Consider the following 27,769-nt stretch of genomic DNA (forward strand, 5'->3'; position numbering starts at 1 on the left):
AGGCCCAAATCACATTTATATGGCCTGTTAGGCCTACTTACATTCATATTCATGCTCACAAACAAATTTCTATCACATAGCATCAATATTCAGTTTTTGCCTATTACGGGCCCAACAGCCCATCGGGCCCATTTAGCCTAGTCTGACCCGTATGGCCAAATCACAACCCAAGTCCACAGAATCGCCCGTGCCCTCAAGAAACCTATCGGTCTCCCCCTTACGAGTGTTCGCGCATGCGCAAGGCTACCTTAACCAAACTTTCATCTTTTCGGCATTTCGGCTTTTGCCGATACATAATGTGTGTACAGTGTATGTACACACCTAGTAAGCAAGCGTGCTGCGATTCCCTTAGTCCAAACCTACAAACAATACCACCCTTCCATTAATCGCATGCTTAATACATATCCTTACTAAAATCGAAACCTCACATTAACCTTACATTACGCAATCAGCCCTTTCTTAAATCACTAAACACGATCAACTCCTAGATTAAAATTGCAAACACCTAAAGAGCAATTCGACAGAGAGCTAAGATCCAAGATTCAATACTAATTCCACTTGATTCGGTCAAAGAGTATTCAGCCCTTGTGAGATTCGGCTTTTCGACTTTTTAAACTTAGTATGGTGAATAAGGTTTATTTGGTACAGATTAAAGAAGAAGAGTAAAAGAAGAAATCGGCTAAGTGAAACAAAGAAAATTGTGTAGAGAATATTAGAAATCGGCGAGAAGAAAAGAAAGAAAAACAAAAGGGTTTTCGGCTTTTTGGATCTTGAAAAGAAAAGTGTTTTCGGCTTTTGGAGAAAGGGGTTTTTGGCAACAAGGTAAAGAAGAATTTTGGAAGTAGCCTGGAAACCCTATATCCGGCCCCTATTTATAGTATTTATAGCTGAATTTTCCATGCCCAATTCCCAATTCGGCTCCATCACTTCTCCCTTCTCATCTCCTCGTTTTTCACCCTGATAAACCGTTGACCCTTTCCTTAATTTTCTCTTTTGAACACTCCCCTTAGAGTCCATATTCACGCCACTTCCATCCTTCTAGAAGGCCAAAATTAAACTTCTAGAACACAAAACTAGGATTCGAACCTTGGACCTCCTTTCTATCTACTAACGCCACCTCCCTGCACTCTAAGTTGCGTCACTTAGCCACTCTTCCATAAGGCTTTTTGATGTTATTTTTCCCCTATTTTTATTTAAAAGCCCACCTACTTGCCAACCCTGATTCTTTTAAAAATTAAACTATAATTTCACTTATTCTAGGTTTGAACTCAAACCTTAATTAAGACCTACTATAATTATCACATGGCTAGGAACATAAAACACAATTTTTATCAAAACCGAAAACAAAGAAAGTTTGCGATTTCGAGATTTTTGGGTTTTGGGATTTTTGGGGCGTTACATAGGTTATGACCTACCAACCATGCATGTTTATGTTAAAAATGTTTTTGTGATGATTAAATATGGTATATTATAAATAGGCATTCATAATGTGGCTAAGACATTTGGAAATGATTAGGCCATAATTGGCAATGAATTGTAATAATGAGCCAAGCCTAAATATGTTTCGATGAGATGGAATCCTTATTACAAAAAGGGAAATATTTGAGTATGTATTTAACTGATGAGATGAGGTTGACATACAATGGATTCATTGATGATAGTCTCTGAGTATATTTGGGTCATGTTAAATGCAATTGGGGTTATTATATGTGTGGAAATGATGATGGTGACCATCGGCTTGAAATTGTAGGTTTTTGGACACAGGCGATCACACGGGCGTGTCTAGGCCGTGTGAAAGACACCGGCCAGGGACATGAGCATGTGCATGGTCTTGTAAAAGGTAGGTTCGAAATAGACAATAAATTCAATTAATTCCACACGGGTTAGGGACACGGACGAGTCCCAAAGCACATGGGCATGTGCATTGTCTCTACACAGGGGTGTGAGTCTTAACCTAGAAAATTTTCTTAGGTTCTCGGTTTAGTCCCAGACCATTCTCTATGTATGTTTTGGGTCTCGTAGGCCCATAATAGGGATACTAAGATGTTGTTTCATTGATTTTAATTTGGAACGAATTTTATAACTCGTATTTTTCAAAAATTTCTGAGTATGTGTCTAGTAACGCCTCGTACCTGGTCCCGATCTCGAGCACGGGTAAGGGGTGTTACAATGCATGTCCTTAATTGATTCTTTATGGCATTTTGATTACATAAATAGGCAGTTTGCATTTAACTGATTTAGTCACTACTTTTGATGCATGGCGTTTTGATTTAATAAATGGGCAGTTTGCATTTAACTGATTCAGCCCCTACTTTCGATGCATTTATGAACTGAATGAACAGCCACATCCTTCATCTTTAAGGAATAAAATGAATTTGAACTTCCATGTGATTGGTCACAATGCACCTTCATTGAAGCATCATCTTTGCCATCCATGCATGTCATGAAACAATTAAATACAGCAAATTAATTAGCTTAGGACATGATAAATACGGTAGCAACTAGACAAATTAATTTGGAACATGTAATTAATTTGTCTAAGCTAAGGCAAATTTAAAACAAATATTAGCTAAGACACCTTAACGTATATATTAAATTTGGCTATAGCTATAACATATTAAAAACATGTACTAACTATGACATATTAAAAACATTCATAAAAATAAAACACATTTAACACATAATTAATATGTTCAAATTAAAACACATTTATAAGCTGAAACTAAATTAACTAGTTAAAGTAAACAATTTAATTTATTCCAGCAAAGTAAATCGCATAAGTTAAAAAGATAGAAACGAGTTCAATGAGCTATAATCGAGTTGAATCGAGCTCTATTGAGCTGGAAAAGAGCTAAGTCAACTTGCAAAAGTTTGCAAGCCACATTTGGTGAGCTAGTCCAAGGGCGTTCCCAGGGTATGGCCGTATCATAGAGAGGGTCTAATGGGCCACTTCGGTATAGCCAAAACCTTGGATACACTTCAAGAGCACTTTTATTTGCCGAAGATGAAGCGAGATATGGCTAGAGTGTGTGAGGATAGAATAGCTTGTAAGAAGGCAAAGTCAAGGATCAAGCCACACGGTCTAAACACCCTATTGTCGATTCCGGAAGCACCATGGGTGGACATCTCCATGGATTTCATTCTAGGGCTTCCTAGAATAAAGAATGGCAAAGATTCTGTCTTTGTTGTAATAGATAGGTTTTCCAAAATGGCCTATTTTATTGCATGTAACAAAACTGATAATGCCCTAAACATTGCTAACCTTTTTTTAGGGAAATCGTGCAGTTGCATGGAGTCCCGAGGACCACCGTTTCCGATCGTGATGCTAAGTTCCTTAGCCACTTTTGGAGGACTTTTTAGGGTAAGCTTGGCACCAAGCTTTTATTATCAACAACGTGCCATCCCCAAACAAACAGCCAAACGAAGGTCATTAATCGGGTCTTGTCAACCTTACTACTGGCCATCATTAGAAAGGATTTGAAGACTTGGGAGGAGTGTCTACCACACATTGAATTCGCTTACAACTGTTCGGTGCACGAATCTACCAAGCATTCACCTTTTTAAGTGGTATATGGTTTCAATCCCTTAACTCCTTTAGATTTATTGTCTTTGCCTTCTAACCAATTAATACATGTAGATGGAAAGAAAAAGGCAGAATTTGTGAAACAATTGCATTAAAGAGTTTGGGGAAACATTGAAAAGAGAATCGAGTAATATTCTCATAAGATGAACAAAGGACACAAACGAATGCTATTCAAACCCGGTGACTGGGTTTGGATCCACATGCGCAAAAAAAGGTTCCCCACTGAAAGGATGTCCAAAATTTTGCCAAGGGGTGACAGTCCTTTTCAAGTCTTGGAAAGGATCAATGAAAATGCTTACAAGTTGGACTTACTAGGTGAGTATAGTATAAGTGCTACATTTAACGTTACTGATTTATCCCCTTTTGATGTAGGTGATGCATTGGGGACAAATCGCCTCGAAGAGGGAGGGATGATGTGATCCTAGCTACGGAGCTACTGCTAACCCCATAGAGCTACCCCAAGGACCTATTACTTGGTCATGTTCTAAGAAGTTCCAAGAAGCCCTTGCAGGTTACATTAACCAGACATGGGGAGAGGAAGTGGCCAGACTTTTTGATCAATTTATGAACTATTTTGTTGTTGTGAAAATTCAACTCTCCTTGTTCTCTCTAGAACTGAACTGACTTATCTAGTTTAGCTTGTGGCGTCATTCCTTTCTTGATTAATCTGAACTTATCAGTTCCAAGTGTGGCGTTCGAACATTCCTTTGGTTCCAATCTTGCTAGATAGCAGGTCAAGGATTCCTTGCTAATTCCTTAAACCGAATTCACCTAAGAGCTGTTTAAGACACGGGTCAACAATTTCCTATATTGTTGGTTTTATCTTAGCCCTTAGTCGAACCTTATCCATCATTCATCCTAAACCATCTTTGAACCCTTTGTTGAGCCTATTTTCTATTTTTTTCAACCTTCTTTGAAATGAATCAAGTCTTACTCAATTTCTCGATCGGGCAAACTAATACAACTTGAAGCAACAATAATCGAGTTCATACCAATCCATGTATGAGGAACGAATCGAGTTGAAACAAGTTCAAAAATATACCTTTTCGAAACTAAATAAGTGACGAACAACATTGTTGATAGGATCCCTTTTGGAGATGTCGATTCCAAGTCATAACAATAACGTCTTAGCCTTTATGTAATCCACATAATCAAAGAACGAACAACAAAGTTCTCTTGTACTTTTTAGAGAGAACTTTCAAGAACGGCTACTAGACCCTTTTTTTATTTGTGTTTTGATAACCCTAACGCATCAGGGATTCATATTCCTTTTATTTTTTTCTTTAATATCACATATCAAGAACAAACGAGATTATTCCCTTATTTTTAGAGAAACAAATGAAAATTCAGAATAAAAAAAATATTCTTTCCAAAAGAATATAAATTTCCATGTCCTTTCATATGTTGACCGAAATTATTATAATTGTTTATATTACTAATTTTAGTAAGGCATAATTGCAAAAAAAAAGCTCTCAACCTTTGAGGGCTTTTGGATATATGCCCCTAACCTTTTTTCTGATTTTGGTCCTCAATGTAGCGGGTTTTTTAGACATCAACCCAATTGAAACGATAATCGTCAATTGACCGTTAGTCAACAGTCAGTCAAAAAAATTGGTCAATGTGGCAGACATTTAAATAATAATGCTGACATGGAAAAAAATTAAACAAATATAAAAAACATAAAACAAAAAAAAACCCTAAATCCCCTAAATCATCTCAAGCTCTCAAATTCGAAACTTTTTTCCCCAAATTCTAAAATCCCCAACTCGTCAAATTCCCCAAATCATGAAATCCCCAAATCCATAACATCTAAAATATTCATTGAATCCCTAAAATAATAACACCCCTTACATGTATCTGACGCCGGGAGAGGGTTCAAGGCATTACCAAACTTAAAAGTACATAATTTTGTAAAATCGAGCCATAAAATTTCATTTAAATTAAAAACATTCAATCACATGCATAATGTCCCTTACACGAGCTACCGAGGCTCTAAACATGCATCAAAGGTGGTTTGGGACTAAACCAAGAACTTTGGAAAGTTTTGGGAAAACTTATAAAACTTTTCATGAAACAGGGTTACACACCCGTGTAGACCTGGGACACGCCCGTGTGACTTCAACACGCCCGTGTCGTTAGGCCATGTAACTATCTGTTTATGACGTTAGCAAAACAAATTGAACCATACGACCAGGCCACACGCCCATGTGCTAGGCCGTGTCCTCCACACGACTGAGACACATGGTTATGTCTCTGCCCGTGTGGCTAGCACTTAGGCTATTTTCCAAGCCTTTTATTACCATTAATCCCTCACATTTTTACACACATCAAAGATATTCAGCATGGCATCATTTTAATGATTTAGCATACTTAACTAAGGTATATTCTTAACATTAACATGCTATCGTTCACTAGTTACATATGCTTGTATAATGCCAAATCTAGACACAACAATCCATATTCATTGACCCTATCATATGATGACCGTTTATACCAAATTTTCATGTTCATCGACTTATCAAGTGACCTTATTCAAACATCAAGCATTCATTCCAATCATCATCATCTTATTTCCATATCATACAATTACTTCATGGCTATGACCATTTAGATTGGTCATGAATCATTTATCATACATGATACGATCCGCCTCGGGGTGAGTCGAGTCGTATGTGAGTTTGCCCGATCGTCTACGAAGAAGTAGCGTTCGATTTGTTCAAAAGGATGTTTTAACGTAAATAATGGCGGAAGCTATGTAAAAGGATTCAAAGATGGGTTCAAATAAACTCATTTAATTAAACTAAGATGAGTTGTATTAATGACCAGCAACTCATTTATTAAACTAAGAGGCTTAAATGCAAGTATTAAAATGCAAACTAAATGCAAAGCTAAAAGAAATAAATAAAAGTTCAATTTAGTTGGAACGGGTTCAAGGAGCGGAAATTGAGCTAAAATTAGTTTGCAAAATGTTGCAAAGACACTTTATTAAGCTGGTCCCAACTCGATCTATTTCTCCAACCAAAGCCTCGCCCCACACTTGATTAACTAAGGCCGAAATTGCCTCCTTGAATTGCTTAGCTCGAGCTCGCGTAATTGGTCCTTGAGGTAGCACCATTGAATTCTTGCTCGAACTTGATGTACTCCAGGTCGCGATCGTATCAATACACATATGTCTTAACACCAATCATGCATGTCCCACAAGCAAATCACATCATCACAACACAAGCATTAAAACTTAGCATGGATAACTAGGCTTACAAGTCACAATCATTATAAGCCACATCTCATGGCTATATACAATGAATCAATATAATCCAATACATTTGGCTATTCATAACAACACCTATCATAAAAACTAAGTCTCTATACATGCCACTCACTTGAAGGTGATTAATACATATATGTCAATACTCCAAAGGTGATGACTTGATAGTGTGATACTACCTCCGACGATCTCCAACCCCGAGCTAACCTGTCAACACTAAAGAAATGGAAATGAGGGAGTAAGCTTTATAGATTAGTAATTCCATATTAAAATAATAAGCAATCTAATCAACATGTTTCCCAAGGTAATACAATCACAATTTCACTTTTAGTTATGTTCAAGTCAAGCTGTTTACTCAAGTCATAGTCATTTAATTACTTATAACTTGAGCTACGGAACTCCAAATCACAATCTTCTAATTTTCCCTGAAACTAGACTCGCATGTCTTCTTATCATAAAATTTTCACAATTTTTTGCCAATCTAATAAGTACATTTTATTCTTTAAAATCTCTCCTACTCTTATTTTTGACAGCTTCGACCTTTTTTTACTAAAAATTGATTATCTCTTAGTACAGGATTCAGATAATGTTCTCGTCTATTTATTTTGAAAATAGACTCATTGAGAATTTATTCATATAAATTTTAACTCATAATCATTTTTTTACAATTTTTAGTTATTTTCCAAAGTTAAGATAGGGGAGCCCAAAATCACTCTGACTTTTTCTAACAAAAATTCAAATATCTCATAATATGAGATTCTTTTTCTTACACTGTTTCGTCTATGTGAAACTAGACTCAATAAGCTTTAATATAATTTCTTATTCAGTCTCTAATTCAATTTCCAAAATTTTTGGTGGATTTTCAAAGTCGGACTACTATTGCTGTCCAAAACTGTTTTAGTGCAATATGATGATAACTATCATAAGTTCATTTTCAACTAATCATGAACTCACCATTTCATGGATTCCATGTTCAATTGCATAAAGACATAATAACATAACCATAAAGATTATTCATCATTCAAGTCTTTTTGCACACTTATCATATGTTCATATCTGTGACAGCCCTAAAGTGACCCTAGTCGGAAAGCGGTTTCGGGACCGATAAACCGAGTCACCAAATTATTTGAATGTGATATTTATTGTTTAAAATATGTGAATATGAATGCTCGAAAATTTTTAAGCTTCGATTTAGTTAATTGCATGTGAATGGAGTACATAGGACTTATGTGAGAAAAATTAGAAATGTGCTAGGCAAATGTAAAGTGGCTTAATAATGCATGTTATAGAAATGGTGGGTTTGCATGTCAAATTGCCCAATATTTGAGCTAATGGCCGACCATGCTATGAGTGGAAACATGTCACAATCATGTTATGTAGTGATGTATGTTAGGAACAATTAAATAATGAGTATGGGTAATAAAGAAATGGAAAAAGGAAAAGAATGGAGAGATGGTTTCTCCCCCTCCCCATTGTCGTGAGTGTAAGAAAGAAAAAAAAAAGTGTCCATCTTTCTTCATAGCTCTTGGCCGAATGTTCTAAGGAAGGCAGAAAAAAAAAACAAGTTGTGTTCTTTGGTTTTCCTTGGCCGAATAGAGGAAAGAAAGGAAGGGGAGGAGCTTGAAACAATCGGCTATGGTGATTTGCTAGACTAAGGTATGTTTGATGTTGTCCATGAGATGCATGCATGTTTTAGTTGGTAGCTTGAGTTCTACCTAGCCCATGGTCTAAATCTTGCTAGGTGATGGAAATGACACTCGGCCATGGATGCATCATTCTTGCTTGGTGTTGATGTCATTTACATGCTAAAAATGAAGCTTTGTAATGATGCATGTGAAGGTGGATTGATGACTCTTAAATCTTCTTTTTAGCATTTTTTTTGAGTGAGACATTAAGTTCTTTGTTTAACCATGACCAAAATTGAAATGGTATGGTGTTGTGATGCATTCGGCCACGGTAGAAAGTAGAGGAAAAATATGGTTGTTGTTAGATGAAGTAGAGTCTAACAAATGAGCACATATGTGCATTAGTTGCTAGATGGAGAAGAATCGGCTAGCAAGTTGTGTGCTAAGGCCGAATATAATTTTGTATATTAATGGGTAATGCATGTGTTGAATTGATGGAAAGGGAGAGGATGCTTTAAAAGTGTATATATGTGTATTAGCCAAGTTTTGAACTTGAAACAAAATGGTGTTTAATCAATACAAGTGACCATACTTGTAGAATGTATTAAGTGTTGCAATCGGCCTTAGCATGGATGTGTATGTTCGGCCATAGGTAAGCATATTGATGGCTTTATCTTGACTTAGAAAATTCGGCTAAGGGGAATATTAGCAAATATGTTGAATTCAATTCGTGATTTCGTACATATGGGACTTTAATGTCTAATGTATATATGGGCTAATACCTTGAGCTTCTCTTTTGATGTTCGAATGAATTGTATTAAATTGCTTGATGTGATTAAAAATGCGTATGATCATTGTGTATTTGAGCTAAAAGGTGGCCATATAACCTATCAAACTTCTTGTCATATTCGGCCATAAGCTAGCAAAATGAGACTTTAATAAGTTAAATTTGTTTGAATTAGCTCAAGAGCTTGAGGACCACAGTTGGATAAGGGAAAGGAAAAAGTGATCGAATAGCTGTTGAAATCGCTCGACCACATCCGAGGTAAGTTTTCGAGTAATGGAACTTAGATTATGATTTGATTAGATCATGTTTTAAGCAAATCAAATTTATGCTCTTTGTGTGTGGCTATTGAGCCGAAATTGCAAGTGTGATAAGTGCCTTGTGTTTGAGTTTTGCTAATGAAAATGAAATACGAATGTGTCATGATTTAGTGATAAATGTGCATGGTTATTCGAATGATGTCCGGGCTAAGTCCCGAAGGCTTTGTGCTAAGTGACTATATCCGGACTAAGATCCAAAGGCATTTGTGCGAGTTACTAAATCTGGACTAAGATCCGAAGGCATTTGTGCGAGTTACTAATCCCGGGCTAAGCCCGAAGGCATTGGTGCGAGTTACTAAATCCGGGTTAAGTCCCGAAGGCATTTGTGTGAGTTACTATAACCGGGCTATGTCCCGAAGGCATTTGAACGAGTGGCTATATTCAGTTAAATTCCAAAGGTACGTGATTTGGGAATGAATGATCTTGCTGTAAAATCCCAACAATGAGGTATGTTTCGTATGTGCTTTGAATTAGTTGAGCCCTTACAAATAAGTATTCGCCGGTTGATAAATGAGCTACCGCCTTTGGCTAAGTTGATCTTTGTGTATGAATATAAGGGTTGGTAATGTGAAGTAAGTATGATATTGAGATTTTGTGCATATGAAATTATCTGTTTAGCTACATGAATGCTATACTTTGGTTGCATCTAAATTCATGACTCAAACTTACTAAGCATTAAACGCTTACTCCGTTTCTTTGATTCTCTGTTTTATAGATTTTGGTTCGTCAGCTATCGGACTCGGGAATTTTGAAGTCGAAGTCGCCCACACTATCAAAGCCCCTTTCGGTATACTTTTGGTTGAACTTGAAATGGCATGTATAGGACTACCCTTTTTGGTTGTTGGTCATGTACCCCTTTGGTTTGTATAAATTTGGATAGCCATGCGAAAATGGCTTATATACACTTTGGGCATGATATTATAATCATTTGTATGTTGTTCATTAGGAGGTATGGAAATGTTTGGAAACAATTAGCCATTGGGATGGTTAATCATGATCATATTTTGTGCTATATATGTAAAAGGGCTAGTTGAATCATGGAAACTATGAAATAGGTAAAGCCTACCTTAAAGACAGATGCTGACAGCTGCAGTGACGTGGATTTGAAAAATCACTAAAAATAGTAGGAATGGAATTAAATAGTGAATAAATTATGTAAACGAACCTTGACGAGTCTATTTTCATAGGAAAGTAACAAAACGATCATATGACAGTATGTTAAGAGATATTTAAGTTTTCGTGAGACAGGGCTAGAACGGCTTCTGGAGTCCCTGTTCTGACTCTGGAAATTCATTATAAATTGACCAGAGATAATTAGAAGTCATGCCATATATGTACAGATTCCTTTTCGAGTCTAGTTTCTATAGAAACAAATGGCATCAGTATTGAAGCCTTGTACAGGGAGATATCCAAGTCGTAATACGCAAAGGTTAGTGTAGTCAATCCCTGTAACATGGGGGACTTTAACTAATAAACTATACTAATTGGCCCAACCAAAAATTCTAGAAAAAAATTTGTAGTTGTATATATGAGTCTAGTTTCAGGGAAAAATCACGAAACTAATTTTCGAGTTGTGGAGCTCAAGATATGATTTTTAAGGTGACAGTCACACAGTTAGCCGGCTGTCTGGAAATTTTTAAAATGAACTGTGCAAGTAAGTGGATTAAGCCCGTTAACCCCTCGTGTCCGACTCCGGAAACGGTCTCGGGTACGGGGTGTTACAATATATATACATATACATAAACTTTCTCGTCACATATCATCCTTTAATAAGGCATCACTCATGAGTATAGCGTACGTACCTGTACATATCCGTAGCATATCAAATAACTTTACCTTCATTGCCATGCCCATCTTAGGACTTTCATTGCATCATTCATTATAATGCCCGTTGAACACTCAGAATACTATTGGATATGCAGAAACTTGCACCTAAGTGCCACATAAACATACGTAGCTGAAGCTACCTCATATCATGCAACGCTCGCAATGGAGATACTCATGGGCTTGCTCATATAAGCTATCGATCAAGGTGTAACTATACGAGCTACTCACAAAAGCTGTCAGGTATCCGACCACTCAAGGATTACCTAGCCACGGGTAGGATACACAAGACCATTACCCGAAACTTAATCACCAGTATCGCATCCATTATGAACTCAGACCACTCAACGAGCTCGAATGCTCGCATCCATAATGAACCCGGACCACTCAACGAGCTCGAATGCCACATATATCACAAACCTGGACCACTCAACGAGTTCAGACTTCTTAATTCCTAGTGACATGTCACTTGTATCCTAAACTATTCCTAAGGTTCAAACGAGATTTTCCTCACTTGTACATGGCATACTTGTCGTACTTGCTCGTGATGTCATATGTAACGGCCATATATCATTCATGCTTATAATAGTACCAATTGCCCATTCATAGCATAATAAGGCATAACTCAAATAGTAAATAAGCTTTTATAAATTTACATAACAATATCACCTATTTCATATATCACTTGTCATATATCATCATTTTCCTGCATTTCATGTAATATTCTTCCAAGTCATATTTCCACATCATGCACACCATTCCATCAACTTTTCCAATGTATTCAATCATAAAATTTATGCAATAATAGTAAAGAATTATAGTTCAAACATAACATTGCATTATTATTACCATACGAACTAACCTCAAATCTAAGCACGGCTAATTATTTCATTTTAGTCCACAATCTCGTTCTTTCCCAATTTAAGCCTGAATCTTGGTTTTCTTGATCTAACATTTCAAATATAGCTTATCTAGGACTCACATTATTCATATAGACTCAAAAATCATATTATGGCAAAATTACATTTTTGCCTCTAAACTTTGTCATATTTACACTTTTTTCGCAAGGCTCGTAAAATGATTTTCATTCAATTTATTTGTACTTTAAGCCTAGACGAATCATTTTCATAACTATAGCAGCCCACAATTTCCACTAAAACACACTTTTATGACAAATTTTATAACTTTTATGATTTAGTCCTTTTAAGCATTTTCACCGAAAATCACTTAGCAAAAGTCATTTATTTAACACCCAACATTCATTTTCTACCACTAGACATCAGAACACATGCATATAACTCATGGATAAATTTTTAAACATGAACTCTACCTCAAAATAATGGTAGAAATAGGTAAATCGAGTTACAAAGACTTCAAAAATATAAAGAACATTAAAAACAGGGTTCAGGATCACTTACAAATGAGCTTGGAAGCTTGAACCAAACCCTAGCCATGGCTTACATGGTAGATTCGGCTGGTACATGAAGAAGATGGACAAATTTGGCTTATTTTGGCTTTTTAATTCTTTTAATTATTATATTACCAAAATGCCCCTAACTTAAAAATATTCTATTTCACCCATTTCATGTCTATTTTTGTCGAACAATTAAAAAATGGTCTAATTACCATTTAAAGACCTCAAATTTAAAATTTCAAAACAATTTGACACCTCTAACATGAAGAACTCAACTTTTTTACTTTTTACAATTTAGTCCTTTTGACTAAATTGAGTGCCCAAACGTCAAAATTTTTGAATGAAATTTTCACGAAACCATCCCATGAAATTGTAGACCATAAACATATAATATAATGAAAATAAGTTTTCTTACGTCAGATTTGTGGTCCCAAAACCACTATTCCGACTAGGCCTTAATTCGGGATGTTACAAAAATTTTCAGCAATCTCCTTTTGAATAATTGATTGAGGGATTTTTCTACATCCTTAATCCTTAGAACCAAATCGTGAAATCCCTTAGAACCAAATTGTGAAATCCCTTAGAACCAAATCATGAAATCCCTAATCTTTCCAAAAAATTTTATTTTTCTTCCTTGTCGTCTAAAATCATGGATTCACATAGTTCGAATAGTCAATCTAGAGGTTGGGTAATGCATGGTTTGAATGGTTCAAAGAAAAAATCGTCATATGCAAATATTGTTACTTCATCACGAAAGGAGTATGTCTATGATGGACCAGCAGTAAAATGTCACTGCAATAGGTTAACTCCAAGAGACACTTTATGGAGCAATTTAAATATGGGGAGGAGATTTTATGGTTGTTTAGATTTTTGAGTAAATGAAGATTTTTTATTTGCAAATTGAGCTTGAGCTCAACTTTTATGATTTCATAAATCTCATAATTTTTTTTGTTTTCAATTTGGATTATTTCATTTTGGTTGAATTGGGGTTAGCTTGTAGGACGGTGGTTATGATTTCTTCAAGTGGTACGATGGGAAAATGTGTGACCATGTGGCTGAGTTATTGCATCAATTGCGTGACATGAACGGAATATTTTGAAGGATAATTTAGCACTTAGAAAGAATGTTATGGATTTGGTTGCATTTGATGGTAACCATAATAGTGGCAGTAGTGCTGTTGACAGTGAGGTTGAAGGATGTAATATCCCAAATTAAGGCCTAGTCAGAATAATGGTTTTTAGACCAAAAATCTGAAATAGAAATAGTTGTTTTATGATTATTATAAGGGTTATAATATGATTGCATGCTTGTGTAAAAATTTCAAGAAGAGATCTTATGTGAAAACTGTCCAATTTGACTTTAGGGACTAAATTAAATAAATTGCAAAACTTGTGTTCTAGAAGCTTCAAGCATGAAATTGCATTGGATTATTAATTAGAGGTACTTAAATAGGAATTTAACCAAGTTCTAAAATTATGGACAAAAATGGGCTTGGATAGGTGAAATTTCAAAGAAAGGCATTAAGGGTATTTTAGTAAATTGGTAATTAAATGAACTAAAAGACAAAATAAAAAGTTAAAATTGTTCATCTTTCTTCCCCATGGCTGTGTGAACCAAGGAGGACACCATGGCTAGGGTTTTCAAGCTTCCAAGCTCAATAGTAAGTGCATCTAAGCCCCGTTTTGGATGTTCTTTGCATTTTTGAAGTCCTCATAGCATGATCTACCCATTTCTACCCATATTTTGAAGTAGGGTACTTGTTTAAAATTTGACCCATGTATGACATGCTTGTGTTTTGATGTTTAATGGAAGAATATGAAAGTTTGATGTGTGTTTAACATCTTTTACTAAGTGATTTTGCATGAAAACACCTAAAAAGGACCAAATTGTAAAAGATGTAAAAGTGGGTAGTAAAAATGTGAAATAAAGAAAAATGTGGGCTGCTATGAGAAGGAATATGAATCGGCTAGGTGATGGTCTCTAAACTAACTAAACATTCGACTAAGGCAAGCGCACCTATTGAATAGTAGTATAGTTAAGGTAAGACCGAAAATATCGTATCCACAAGGACTAAAAGTACTAGTAATTACTATCTTTTTTATTATCTAACCTAAGAATTAAAAGGATGTTTTCTAAACTAAACTTAATTATCTAATTAACTAAGAATGCGTCAAAGATGAAGGTTGAAGAATACTTTTAGAAAACTAATGGAGAAGACAATACCTAAGGAAGAATCCACCTAGACTTCCCTTATTACTTCTAAATTAGACAATTTATTCACTTGACTTAATCCGTAGAAATCTCTTATTTATGTTATTATCTCTCTCGAGACTAAAAAAACTGATTCTAGGTTGATTAACTGAAATCTCTTTCTAATTAAAACCCCTATTGTCGCATTAACTCGACCTATGGATTCCTTTATTAAAGTTGACTCTAATCCGACAGATTTATGTTGTCCTATCTCTAGCATTGCATGCAATTCCGCTTAATTATGGATGATCTACTCTTAAACAGGGACTTTTTCTCCGCTGAATAAGCACATCAAAACCTGAATTAATATCCTGAAATATTAAAACAAGGATTAAATCTCACAATTAAGAATAAGAACAAGTATCTATCATGTAATTCAAATAGTAATAAGATCCGTCTTAGGTTTCAACTTCCCTAGGTATTTGGGGAGTTTAGTTCATAATAAAGGAGAACATCTCAAAATTGGGAAAACAACAAAACATAAAGAAACCCAAAGAACTTCTAAGAAAATTGAATGGAGATCTTCAGTCTTAAAGTAGATCCTACTTCTGAGCTACTTCCAATGGCTATCCTTGAGTATTTTCTGCCTTCTACTCTCCGTGTCCCTTTTAATCCTCTTCTAGGGTGTTTATATAGACTTTGGAATGCTTCAAAACCCTTCAAGTTAGCCTTTTCCAAGTAGAATTAGAATTGGGCTCGACAGGGACATAGCTATGTGCCAAGCCCGTGTGAAGGTGCTTAAACCATGTGTAATTCTGAGTTGGTTTTTTAGTTGACATGGCGATGACACACAGGCATACGGCCTGCCCGTGTGCCTTACACGGGCGTATGGTTTACCTGTGTGGAAGTGCCTAGGCCATGTGAAATACTGAGATAAGCCCATTTTGTCTGTTTTTGGTCTGTTTCTTGCTCTTTTCACCTTTCTATGCTCACCTAAGTATAAAACATGAATTTAAAGGATTAAGAGCATCAAATTCACTAAATCTTATGATAAATCATGCAAAAATATGCCAAGCATGGGATAAAAATATGTATATATTATGGTTTATCAAATATCCCCACACTTAAGCATTTGCTTGTCCTCAAGCAAAATCCTTAACTCATAATCAAAATAAATTCTTCTCAACTTATAATTCTCATAAATAATGATTCAAAATGATCCGAAAATAATCATACATTGAGAATTCAACTAAAAGAACATCAAAGTTTCAAACAATCCAAGTTGAGCGTTTTAATCATAAAAATCATAGGTATCTCCACTTATCTAAATAATTACCTTTAATTCCAAATTGACAAGAGTTGGTATCCTCGCCAGAGATTCACTCAAATTACTCAAAGTGTTTAAGGTTCAATAATTAAGCAATTAATAGTCAAACATGAAAAGTTATTACCATAAGCTTACACAAAAATCAAATCTCCACCACTATAAATGAAATGATACACAAATCAAAAGGTCTTTAGCAGGGTTGTAATGGGGCTTGAATTAAAGGTGTGGATAAAAGCTGAAAAAGAGGGTTAGAATCGAGATAAATTTAATATGTTACCAAACTTAGAATAATAAAGCTAATTACTAAATTACAAACAATTTCCAGAATTAAGACTATCCAAAACTAATGAAATGAGCTTTCTTTTCTCGAAATAATAACTTTAACTTATCCAAGCTCTTTATAACAATATGTAATTATATGAATATAAATATACGCTTTCTTATATAAATATGCGCTTTCTTTTTTTTTAATAAGAACAAGTACAATAATGGAAAGTACATAATAAGAAATAATTCAGCAATTGGAATGAACGAACATTAGTTAGGTAACTAATCAAATCAAATCTCGATAAAAAGGAGTCAATGAAAAGGGAGAAATTCTTAATGAATCAAAAAGGGTTAAGTTGTGGGTTAACATTAAGGGGAAAATCAAGAAACAATGGTTAAGGCTCAAAGAGGTTCACTAAGGGTCAATTATGTGGGTATGCTTTTTATGGGGTAAGTGGGTTAAAACCTAAGTGCATTTATCATCTCGGTATATCAAATCAATGGTGTGGTCTCGACATGTATAATCAAAGCAAGTTCTAGAATAACAAATTAGTATTGACACACTCATAAGCAACAACAAAAGTGAGCAAGAAAGGATATTATGCTCTAATGGCTCAAGATCTCACAAAAATTATGGCTTTTGATGTCAATCCTGTGAATTTAGAACTTCAAGATAATACTTCAATTCAGGGAAACAACCTAGCAATTTTAATTCTCAAAAGTCAACTTATCATGCTTGATTCTCTACTAGCTTAAGCTTAAACAATCAATGTACAATTACCTATGATCTAATTCAAAACATATCAACAAAAATTATAAATCAATCAGAATTCACTCTAATAATAATATGAGAAAATTATTTGAGAACGAGATAAAAATTTAGGGATTTCCTAATAAACATATAAATAACCTCCCCACACTTAAGATGTACATTGTCCTCAATGTACGAAGATAGATAATAATATTATAAGCATAAAATCAGAAGAGAGGGAGAGAAGGGAAACTACCCTGAATTTTTTTGATGAAATCCTTGGAATAGTGATAGCTACAGTTGTAGATAAGGCTAATGAAAGGCATGATTCTAAGTTACTAATAAGAAAATGAACACCACTGTGGAAGAGAATTAAGGGATTACTTGATAATAACCATAAAGATAAACATAATTCAAAATATAAAACAGAAGTCTTCAAAAAATAAATAAAACAAAAATAAAAACAAAAAAATAAAATAAAATAAATGGACTCAGAGGTCCTTATCATCAGATGCGTCAGCGTCACATGGTGGTGGGGGTAGAGGCGAGATGTGGAAGTGCTGGCAGATCTACTACAGAGTTGCCTCGATGCTGTTGAACCTCGCAAAACACTGTTGCTTGAAGCGAGTGAGTCACTCGAATATATCAGTCACGGTGACAACAGGAGGTCGGTGACTTGATGGTGTCGGTGGGTGTGGGTGTGGGTCCTCGTGAGGGGGAGGGACATCATCAGTAATGTCCTCTGGCTCATTTTGGTCATCAGAGTGAATGAGTCTGTAGTGAGGGGGTCGAATCCACAACGTCACTCTATCATCCTCATGTGGATCATACTAGAAATTCTCTGATTAGCCATCTACCTACTAGTGTGAGTGTCGATGACATCTCTGGAGTGTCGAAGAGGCCAAAGTGTTGAGTGTGATGAGTCACGTTGGGACCAAATAGATGGGACCCCTCCTATGGCGGTCTATCTGATGGCGAAAAGCCTACGCTATGAAGTATGCCAAATCAAAGACGTGACTAGTCACCATACTCCAAAGATAGTATGCATCAGTAGTTCTTATAACTCCTGTGCTCTCTCTCCTACCAGTCAATGTGTGAGCTAATAAGGCGTGGATGTATCGTAGAGCCAGAGAAAGAGATGTCACCTTCGAGCGACTCACGTCATAACGGATCTGACTAGTTGTGAGATCGGTCCAACAACACGAAGGTGAGTAATGGATGTGACGGCAGAGGTGAAGAAAGTTATCAGCACCTATAAGCTCGTCGGTGTAGATGCCCAAAGCTGTGCCAAACTCAGGGACACTCATATGTAGCACTAAGTCACCAAGTCGAAAAGTGATAGTACTAGCCTCGTCATGGGTATTCATCACATGCTGTAGATGGAAAATAGTGAAAAACTCCAAGGTAAGCTCTAAATAGGTTGGCTCGATAATCGCACAGAACCGATCCCACGGGGAGTGGAAATGAAAGCACGAACCTCATCAGCTAGTCCGACTTGCTCCAATGCGGCCCAGTCAATATATCAGCCTAAACCTAGCGGTCGCATGCATAAAAGCTGAAACAAGTCGTCCTGTGGGCCTGATGAAAATTGAAGTAGAGGGTGACGAGCTTCGATCGAAGCGCTCAATGAGGTTGTACCAGGAACCTTCCATTTTTTTAAAGCGGGAACGGCGAATTTGGACAACGAGTGTTCGTCATAACAAATCTGTAAGAAAGCAATTGACAAAATTAAAATATATATGAGCCCATAAGGAATCAAAATCTTAATTAAACTAAACAAGAGAAATATTAATGACATTGACCTGTAAAAGAATCTAAAAAGCAAGTGATGCATAATAATGCACATAATGGAACCACTATCAAGAAATATTCAATAGCATCAAAATCTTAATATATATAATAATAAGCTCTGTGAATACATCTAAAAATAAACACTAACTAATCTAGTTGTACCAAATTAATGTCCTCTAAAACTAAAATAGAAAAATAATAAATAATAAATAATAAATAAATAAAACTAAAATAACATAAAAGTGGGGGTAAAAGGAGGAACCATGGGCAGAGGTGCGGATGACGGTGGGTCAAGAAGGCTTGTGGCGGTGCGTGGTGGTTGGCGCGAGGGGTGGATGGTGAGGGAAGTAGCTGGTGGCCGTGTAGGTAAGGGGGAAAGAAAAAGAAAGTAGGTTGAAAGGAAGAAAAGAGGGGAAGAAAGGGAAAAGAAAGAAAGAAAAAGGGAAAGGGGAGGTGGTGGCCGGTCGATGGTCAGGGAGAGAGAGGAAGGAGGTGGTCGGTAGTGAGGGGAAAGGGGGGCTGCGGCAGCGGCTAGTTGGAAGGGTTTGAGGAAGAAGAAGACAAAATAAAAATTATGTTTTGGGGGGTTAAATAGTGGCACGGTCATGTTAAGGCCCCATGTTGGGCTACACGGTCGTGTCATATGCCCGTGTGGCTCAAGTTTAGCCCGTGTTAATCATGAATATTGAAGTCCCCTTCGTCACACAGCCTGGGACACACCCATGTGTCCAGGCCTTGTGGTTCACACGGCCTTGTGCTACGTTGTTCGCTTCTCCCACACTGTGTGGTCTCCCATACGCCCGTGTGTCCGAACACACAGTAGTGTGGTTCGCCCGTGTATCTCGCTGACCTGTTTAAAATTTGAAAATTTAGCTCCAGTTTTCACATGGCCTAGAACAAGCCCGTGTGTCTAGGCCGTGTGGTCTACACGGGCATGTCGCAGGCCCGTGTCTCCTATTTTAGCTCGTGCCTGTTGAGTTTGGGTAATTTTAAGCCCTGTTTCCACACGGCCAAGGACACTCCCGTGTACCCAAGTCGTTTGGGTCACTGTACCTGTATAAAAAAACACGAAAAATAGATAAAATAAATAGGTTAGTGATGTTAATGCTCGAGTTGCTTCACGAGAAGCGTTTATTTATAGTCTAAGCTCGACTCACATCATATTTGCACGATCATGGTGGTTCAAGGAGTTGAAACTGCTCATCCCTGCTATCAATTTTATCAAAATAAGGTTTTAGACGAGTACTATTTACCTTAAAAGTGTCGAATTTAGAATGAGTTCCTCGACTATACCGTATGGGAAAACGTTAAGTACTGTAAAAGGGATTTCTCCATTAGGTTCAGAAGTGGCAACACGAGGGCCTACTTCATCTAATAGTACTTTGTCTCCAACCTTAAGTTGATCCAGTTCACCATTAAGTTTGTCATGGCACGGCTTTAATTCATCGTGTATTCTCAGTTTCTCCTTAACCTGTATTTGCCATTCATCTAGTTCCTCGATTTGTAGCCTTCGCTCTTCATGGATAGTCTTGTCATTACATGGACTGGAATGTGGCTCATATGTACTTCTCGAAAGTTTTTCCTATAGAGAGGGTTGAACAACAAGGTTACTCACATTAAAAGAACTTGTGTAATTATCTTGATTACTAGTCTTTTTGACAGAATCACGAGCTTGGAGTTTAATCATGTCATCGCCTACCCGAAGTATTAACTCACCTGTACCAACATCAATAATAGTCCTAGCAGTTGCTAAAAAGGGTCGTCCTAAAATTAAAGGAATGTCACTCTCCTCATCCATGTCTAAAACAACAAAGTCTACTGGAAATATAAATTTGTCGATTTTAACGAGCACATCCTCAATTATACCCCTAGGAAATCTAATGGTTTTATCAGCCAATTGAAAGCTCATCCTAGTTTGTTTGGGTTTCCCAAGACCTAGTTGTTTAAACATTTTATAAGGCATAACATTAATACTTACCCCTAAATCAGCTAAAGCATTGTTAACATTCAAACTTCTAATTAAACAAGGAATTGTAAAACTCCTTAGATCTTTCAGTTTGTTGGGTAGCTTGTTTTGTAGAATAGCTAAGCAGATTGCATTTAACTCCACATGTGATGACCCATCTAACTTCTGTTTGTTTGATAAGAGCTCCTTTAAAAATTTAACCGAGTTGGGCATCTGTAAAAGACCTTCAATAAATGGTAACTTAATATGTAACTTTTTAAGTAGTTTAAAGAATTTACCGAATTATTCGTCTATGCGGTCTTTCATTTTTGCATTAGGATATGGTATACGAGGTTTATACTCTTGCTTACCAGCTTCTGTGTACCATGATTCATCCCATCCTTACCGTTACTTACCACAGCTTCGTGCCTTGTTTCAGATTTAGATTCAACTAACCCTTTTTCATCGCGCACAGTGATGGCATAAAGTTGCTCCCTTGGGTTAGTTTCTGTGTTACTAGGCAAACTACCTTGTAGTCTTTCAGAGATCAACTTAGCTAGCTGTCCTATTTGATTCTCGAGTCCTTCAATCAATGATTGTTGATTTTTAATTGCAATTTTAGTGTTTTGAAAATGGGTTTCCGCCATTGAAATAAACTTTTTCATCATCTCTTCAAGGTTCGACTTTTTCTCTTGCTGGTAAGGTTGTTGTTGGAATCCTAGAGGTGGTGGTGGTCTCTGATTTCCTTAACCACCCCAACAGAAGTTGGGATGGTTCCTCCAACCTGCATTGTAAGTATTACTATATGGATTATTCTATAGTCTAGAATTGTTACCCATATAGTTGACTTGTTCGTTCGTAGTACTATGGTCGTAGGCTAGGCATTCTGGATTATTTATCCCTCCAACATTTTTATCACACTGCATCACCGGATGCACCTGGGTAGAAACACATAAGCCATCAATCTTTTTATTTAAGAGCTTTACCTAGTTTGATAACATGGTGACCGCATCGAGGTTGAAAACACCGGCTTCTTTATTAAGCTTTGTCCTCATGACTTGCCACTGATAATTATTCAGTGACATCTCTTCAATGAACTCATAAGTCTCCTTAGGTGTTTTATTATTTAAGGTTCCACCGGCCACTGCATCAACCATCTGTCTCATTGAGGGGTTTAAACCATTATGGAAAGTTCGAACCTGTAGCCATAAAGGTAATCAATGGTGAGGGCACCTTCTCAATAAATCCTTGTATCTCTCACATGCATCATATAGTGTTTCTAAATCCATCTGCACAAAAGAAGAGATATCATTCCTCAATTTAGCCGTTTTAGCCGGCGAAAAATATTTGAGTAAAAATTTTTTAGTCATTTGTTCCCAAGTAATGATTGATCCCCGTGGTAACGAGTTCAACTACTATTTAGCCTTATTCCTTAATGAAAAAGGAAACAACTGAAGGTGAATGGCATCGTCAGAGACGTCATTGATCTTAAAGGTGTCGCAGAATTCCAGAAAATTTGCTAAATGAGTGTTTGGATCCTCGTCCTACAAACCATCAAACTGAACAAACTATTGTATCATTTGAATAGTGTTAGGTTTCAGTTCAAAATTATTTGCAGCAACAGTAGGTCTAACTATACTCGATTCAGTTCCTGTTAAAGTAGGTTTAGCATAATCATACATTGTATGAGGAGCAGGATTTTGATTTACTGGATTTACAGCAACCATAGGAGGTAGCAGATTATTCTGATTATCAACCATCTCCTCGGTTGTAGTATAAATATCGTCCTCTCGCTCTTACTCTATGTATAGTAGACTTTGCCTTATTTCTCTTCAGTTTCTACGAGTAGTGCTCTCGATCTCACTGTCAAAAAGTAAAGGCCCTGACGGGTTCCTCCTAGTCATAAACTAGAGACACCTACCAGAAGCAGTTAAAAAGAAAAATTTAGAAAACAAAAATTAAACTAAAAACAAAAAGTAAATTGCAATAAAAGTAAAAATGGCTAAAGTAATAAAAATCAAGCGTTCCTAATATCTTAGTCCCCGACAACAGCGCCAAAAACTTGATAGTCGCTACACTAACTAAAAAGTTAATTAAGGCAAGCGCACCTATCGAACAGTAGTATAGTTAAGGTAAGACCAGAAATATCATATCCATAAGGACTAGAAGAACTAGTAATTACTGTTTTTTTATTATCTAACCTAAGAATTGAAAGGATGTTTTCTAAACTAAACTTAATTATCTAATTAACTAAGAACACGTTAGAGATGAAGGTTGAATAATACTTTTGGAAAACTGATGGAGAAGACAATACCCAAGGAAGAATCCACCTAAGCTTCCCTTATTACTTCTGAATTAGACAATTTATTCACTTGACTTAATCTGTAGAAATTCTGATTTATGTTATTATCTCTCTCAAGACTAAAAACAACTGACTCTAGGTTGATTAATTGAAATCTCTTTCTAATTAAACCCCTATTGTCGCATTAACTCGACCTATGGATTCCCTTATTAGATTTGACTCTAATCCGACAGATTTATGTTGTCCTATCTCTAAGATTGCATGCAGCTACATTAATTATAGAGGATCTACTCTTAAACAGGGACTTTTGCTCCACTGAATAAGCACATTAAACCTGAATTAATATCCTAAAATATTAAAACAAGGATTAAATCTCACAATTATGTTACCCTTTGAACACTTGGAATACTATTGGATACACAGAAGGCTCACACATAAGTGCCATATACGTAGCTAAAGCTACCTCATATCAAATAACACATAAAAGCTCATTCTCGAGCTACTCACGAGTCTGCTCACACAAGCTGTCGGACAGGACATAGCTACATGGGCTGCTCACGCAAGCTGTCAAGTATCCGCAACACATGCCGAACTACCCAGCCACAGGTAGGAAGTACAAGACCAGCACCCGAAACCACATAAACATATATCACATATCTCATAAGCTCATAAATCACATGGTTCCTTATGACATGTCACTTGTATCCTAAACTATTCCTAAGGTTCAAACGGGATTCTTCGATATCACATCTCTTTCAAGCTTGCTCGTAATATCAATCTCAATGTCCATAATACCAATCACTTACTCATGGAGCAATCAAAGCATAACTCATAATAGCATTAAAGAATTTAAATTCACATAATACTCAAGTATTGAGAATATAACATAACATCACATTATTTGTATATGAACTTACCTCTGTACAAAATGATGAAAATGAGTTTATTCTTCGTAAACCTTATTTTTACCTCGTCAAGACCCGAATCATGTTTTTCCTGATCTATAATGTCAAATTTAACTTGTTTATTACAATAATTGTTCGAATCGACCCATAACACATACTTTGGTAAAATTACCTTTTTACCCCTAGCTTTTCACTTATTTACAAATTGGTCTTTAGGCTCGTAAAATGAAATGCATGCATTTTCTTTGTTACCCAAGCCAAGCCTATTCATATTCCTACTCCTAGCAGCCCACATTTTTCTTTATTTCACATATTACTACCCATTTTACAATTTTTACAAATAGTCCCTTTTTAGGTGTTTTCATGCAAAATCACTTTGTAAAAGATGTTTATCACACATCAAACTTTCATATTCTTCCATTAAACATCAAAATAAATGCATGTCATACAAGGTTAAAATTTTGAACATAAACTCTACTTCAAAATAAGGGTAGAAATGGATAGATCATGCTTCAAGGATCTCAAAAATGTAAAGAACATTAAAAACGGGCTTGGAGGTACTTACAATCAAGCTTGAAAAGTTGAAAAACCCTAGCTATGGAGACCACCTAAATTTTGGCACTTAGGGAAAAAGACGGACATGAATTTTGCTTCTTTTTCCCTTTTTATTCTTTTAATTACTAAATGACCAAAATGCCCTTAAGGCTTTTCTTTCAAATTTTTCCTATTCATGCCCATTTTTGTCCAAAATTTTAGAACTTGGTTAAATTGTTATTTAAAACCTTCTAATTTATAATCCATACCAAATTCATGCTAAAAGATTCTAAAACTCAGGTTTTGCAACTTATTCAATTTAGTCCCTAACTTCAAATTGGACACTTTAGGCATAAAATTTCTTCATGAAAATTTCACACAAACATGAAATCATTTCATGGATCATCAAATAATCATAAAATAATTATTTTTACTTCGAATTTGTGGTCTCAAAACCACTGTTCTGACTAAACCCTAATTCATGATGTTACAACATCAGTCGATCAGCTACTCCTTCAAAGTTCGTTAGTAAAGAGAAACAGAGGCAAAGCAATTTCCAGTCAGTCAATTCTTCAGAGGTGAGTGTTGGAACTGTAATAAATGTGGAGAGAACCGATCATGTGTGTGATAAATGCAATAAAAGACATTTCGGAGAGTGTCGATCAAAATCTGGAGCTTGTTTTCATTGTGGGTCTACTAACCATTTTCTTTGTAACTGTCCGAAGAAGCAAAATGATTTTGGAAATCAATTAATTAAGTCTGAAGAAACTTCTCAGAGGGGTAGACGAACTGGAAACGGTAGAAATACTACTCTCAGTCGAGGAAAGAATAGCGAAATGAATGAATGGTTTGAAACGAGAACACCAACTAAAGCCTATGCAATCCGAGCTCGTGAGGAAGCTGCTACTTCAGATCTTTTTCTCTCTTTGATATTAATGTATATGCATTGATTGGTCCTGGATCAACTCATTTGTATATATGCACTACATTAGTAGAAAAAAAGAAAATACCTGTAGAATTCATTGAATATATTGTCAGAGTTAAAAATCCCCTGGGTCGATGTGTTCTAGTTAATTAATCAATTATGTAGATCATGTCCACTGAAAATTAGGGGTTACAATTTCCCTACTAGTTTGATGTTGTTACCCTTTGATAAGTTTGATGTGATACTGGGTATGAACTGGTTGACTCTGCATGATGCTATTGTGAATTGTAGAAGATAACATATTGTACTTAAATGTTAGTATGGTAAACGAATCTGAAATGAGTTAGACAAATTAGATGGTACATCTAATATAATCTCAGCAATAATGGCACAGAAGTACGTTAATAAGGGTTGTGAAGAATATCTCGCTTATATAGTTGATTCTAGGGTCTCAAAGTTGAAATTAGAGTCGGTTCTGATTGTATGTGAGTTCTCAGATGTGTTTCCATAGGAATTACCAGGGTTATCATTGACCTGAGAGATTAAGTTTGCTATTGAATTGGTACCGGGAACATATCTGATATCAATAGCTTCATACAGAATTGCACCTATAGAGTTGAAGGAGTTGAAAATCCAGTTGCAAGAGTTAACAGATAAGGGCTTTGCTCGGCCCAGTTTTTTACCTTGGGGTGCTCCTATGTTATTTGTTAAGAAAAATGACGAATCTATGTGATTATGTATCGATTATCGACAACTCAACAAGGTGACGATCAAGAACAAGTATCCATTGCCATATATTGATGATCTATTTGCCCAGTTGAAAGTTGTAATGGTATTCTCAAAGATCGATCTTCGTTCTGGTTATTATCAATTACGAGTAAATGATTCGAATATACCAAAAATCGTATTCAAAACCAGGTACGAACATTATGAGTTTCTTGTGATGCCAATTGGTTTGACTAATACACCTGTGGTATTTATGGATTTGATGAATCTTCAGACCATATTTAGACTTATTTGTTGTTGTATTTATTGATGATATTCTAATCTATTCACGGGATGAGACAGAGCATGCCCAACATTTGAGAATTGTTTTCCAAAATTTACACGAAAAATAATTATTCACTAAGTTTAGCAAATGTGAGTTCGAGTTTCAAAAAGTTAGATTTTTGGGACATGTTGTATCGACTGACGATATTAGAGTTGATTTGAGCAAGATTTCAGCTGTGGTAGATTGCTTCCGAGAAGTGTGTCTAAGGTCAGAAGTTTTTTGGGTTTGGTTGGATATTACAGAATATTCGTCAAGGGATTCCCGATGATTGCTACACCATTGACGAGATTGTTACAAAAAGATGTTAAATTCGATTGGCCTGAGAAATGTCAACAAAGCTTTAATCAGTTGAAAGCAATGTTAACTGAGGAACCAGTGTTAGTTCAGCCAGAGTCCGGTAAATAATTTGTGATTTATAGTGATGCACCGTTGAATGGTTTGATTTGTGTTTTAATGCAATAGGGTAAAGTGATATCGTATGCTTCTAGATAGTTGAAACTGCATGAAAAAATTATTTGACTCATGATTTAGAGCTTGCAGTGATTGTGTTTGCTTTGAAGATTTGGTGACACCATTTATACGGAGAAAAATGTCATATCTTCATGGATCATAAAAGTCTGAAGTATTTGATGTCACAAAAAGATTTGAATTTGAGACAGGGTAAATGGCTCGAGTTATTGAAAGACTACGATTTGATCATTGACTATCATCCTGGAAAAAAACTAATATTATTGCTGATGCATTGAGTAGAAAATTTATATTTTCTTTGCGAGCATTGAACGCGATTAACGTTGTTTGATGATGCTTCGATTTTAGTCTAATTGAAAGCTAGACCGATGTTTTTGCAACAGATTTTTGAAGCTTAGAAATGTGATGATGTGTTGATAGCTAAACGAAAATAGATTGAAACGACTCCTGGTTTAGATTTTCGTGTTGGTTCCGATGATAGTTTGTAAAGACAGAATT

At 36.0% G+C, this 27,769-nt stretch overlaps 1 non-coding gene across 1 annotated transcript; it reads left to right on the forward strand.

Annotated features, from left to right (window-relative positions):
• The first annotated feature begins 22,301 nt into the window (after positions 1-22,301).
• LOC128290935 (small nucleolar RNA R71) lies at positions 22,302-22,408 on the forward strand. Its single transcript, XR_008280714.1, has one exon. It is a non-coding gene; the product is annotated as a small nucleolar RNA R71 (small nucleolar RNA).
• Positions 22,409-27,769: the final 5,361 nt, after the last annotated feature.

This window comes from Gossypium arboreum, chromosome 3 (assembly GCF_025698485.1).
Source record: "Gossypium arboreum isolate Shixiya-1 chromosome 3, ASM2569848v2, whole genome shotgun sequence".
NCBI lineage: Eukaryota > Viridiplantae > Streptophyta > Magnoliopsida > Malvales > Malvaceae > Gossypium > Gossypium arboreum.